A 2,723-nucleotide genomic window follows, 5' to 3' on the forward strand; every position below is an offset into this window, starting at 1 on the left:
TGGAAATCGTGATCTATCTTCAAATCTTATTTTAGGCCAATGTTTTAGAGACTGTGTAAACCCCATGCTCCGGTGTTCTGTCTGATCAGCTGTCAGATATATACATATATATAAATATCTAAATCTCTCTTTCTATATATATATGTCTCTAAATAGATATATATAGATATATATGTGTCCATTTTACATATATATATATATGAAATAGACAACTTTATCGTTACTTACTATGTACACTGGAACTAAGGATACACAGCTTCGAGCCAAAACGGAGGTTGTGTGACGTCATGTGAAAAGGGTCTATTATGTCTATGGTATATGCCACGAGAGGTGGTGACGTATTTCCGTTTGAATTTATGCCACATAAATTGGTTCCGGGTCCTGCTTGCTCCTATTGTTTTTGGCCAAAGCTGCAAGAGCTGTACCATGAAAAAGACGCAAACCTTAAAATATCTGCGAGCTACTCGTACAACAATCGAGTTTTGTGGTGTGCCGTTGTGTCCAGTAATTAGCCGGTACCATCTGGTGCTTAGTTTTTTCATTTTCCTGCTGATATCAAGGCGACAGCGGACTGTAGCCAAAACTTAGCCACTACAGCTAACACACGGTTTGTAGCTGCCTGCTATTTCAAAGCTTGAGGATATTGAAGATCCAGCGTCAGAAATGGGAAGAAGGAGGTTAAAAGGAAGCTGAACGCGCTTCGTTCACTGGAATAAGTTGTTGGAGGAAAATAATGCCGGAGGAAATTCACTGCTGGGAACAGGCTGAGAACAGAGGCAGCGATTCGGCACAAGGTAAGTCAATACGTGTGTGTTGATGCGTTTGTGTTATACGGAGTATGAAATTATTTTTAGGCAACTCCTTAGCTTTTTTTGTATGTGACAATTATATAAAATACATTTAACATGAAGTCGTAGCGACGAGCCCCTCCGATACCGAGCACGGTAATGGTAATTTAAGAACAGCCGAGAGCAGCAACGCTTCAGCCCGATCCAAACCACACAGGTAGTCGGTCAGATTAAGGTCCAAAATCTTCGCTTTACAGCCGTTTAAGTGGCACCGATCCACATGAAAAACCCACAGAATAAATGGTACAAATTTCACGAATCCCGAAAATGACATCTACCTTTGCTGTTTCATAATTATAATCCACGTTAGAGTGAATTTTTCCACTTGGCTGCTATAAACTGTTCTTGCTTTACAATGTAATTTCTCTTTTTTTTCTTTCTCTCTGAGATTCTGCTTAGAAAATGAGGTTATGAAATTACATCCTCCCGCTGCTTTTTGTTTTTAGAATGGTAAATTTAGGTTTGCCTCGACTTTTATAAACTAATGCCTCTTGTATGCATCATTTTTTGTATTACTGTTGGTACAGATATCAGGTGAACACTGTGCTTTGCCTGCTAGTAGTTTAAATTAATTTCAGCTGCACACTTTCAAGAGTATTCAGATTTTAATATGCATTTTCTATGTAGTAAATATTTAATTTCTCTTCTACTCAGTAGCTTCAGTGTTGTTACACCTCTGAAACATTTTTTGCAGTTTCTTTGTGATACCAGAACTATTTCACTTAAACGTTTAATTTCCTGAGATATTGTCAATTTATTTTCAAGCAAAACTCTCAAAAAGAGCTGAGGATTTATTAGTTTTGATTACGTTGTTCAGCTAAATATGGACGCTTATTGTTTTTTTTGTGTGTTTTTAATTTTTCAGGTTTGCATCGCAACACCTCGTGTTTCTGAGCCATGATCGCTGTGCTGATTACCTTTCCATTGGATCCAAGCACCTGGACCTGCTGATGGCGTCCATCAGTCCACGGATCATCACAACGTGGACTAACTTTTTTTTTTTTTACAGTACTTGGTTAAACTATGATCTTGAAACTGGAGCACCAGATATGCAAAAATCTGCCTGCAGACTTTGTTGGCTACCCTGACACTGCAGTCATCCTGGACAGGGCTGAGCCGGTCTTCCTCTCCTCCAGAGTGACAAGTTTTCATCACCAGTAAAGGCAAACAAGTCTGATCTCTGATTAGCTGCTAGAAAGTATATTATATATTCACTGTTCATTTTGCTATCCTGTTTGTACCTACAATAAAATTTAATTTCATTTGTAATACTCTACATTTCACAAACCTTTTTTCCCCTTTTCTCTGTGTTTATGTTATATCAAGTATTTACATGTAGATCAGGAGTGAGATGTTAAAATGCAACACTTTTAGGTAATACCAGCAAAGAAATGTGAATATTAAGCAATATGTAGTTAGTCATATAATTTAATATACTGAATAAGGCTGGATGATATGACTTACAAGATTTTTTTTTACATATCAGATTAGATTTTAATTGATTCCTCCCATCTTCAATTTCTATAATAAAATCACAGGAAATATTTTCAAAAAGTGCCTTTATTTCAATCATCTGTTCTGTGAGTTGTATAAAGGAGCATTACGGTCAGGATACAATATTTTTTAATTGCAAAAATGCAGTCATCGTTACAGCAGAATAAAGATGCAATTTTATAACAATGTCTTAAAATTACAAGAAGATATTTTAATGAGAAATAAAGATAAAAATTGATCTGACGTAACTAGCTCAGTCCATGTGGTTCTGACATTTGTCAGTAATCAACAGGATGTACATTTCCACCTCAACTGACCAGGTAAGCATTAAGGTAAAAATAAAAAATAGAGCAAATACTGTAAACAAAATGGAAAAGCAAC

At 36.4% G+C, this 2,723-nt stretch overlaps 1 long non-coding RNA gene across 1 annotated transcript; it reads left to right on the top strand.

Annotated features, from left to right (window-relative positions):
• The first annotated feature begins 322 nt into the window (after positions 1–322).
• On the top strand, positions 323–2,117 carry LOC107834808 (uncharacterized). The gene is made up of 2 exons (XR_001660632.1): positions 323–794; positions 1,714–2,117. It is a non-coding gene; the product is annotated as an uncharacterized LOC107834808 (long non-coding RNA).
• Positions 2,118–2,723: the final 606 nt, after the last annotated feature.

Source organism: Poecilia formosa, unplaced genomic scaffold (genome assembly GCF_000485575.1).
Source record: "Poecilia formosa unplaced genomic scaffold, Poecilia_formosa-5.1.2 Scaffold779, whole genome shotgun sequence".
NCBI lineage: Eukaryota > Metazoa > Chordata > Actinopteri > Cyprinodontiformes > Poeciliidae > Poecilia > Poecilia formosa.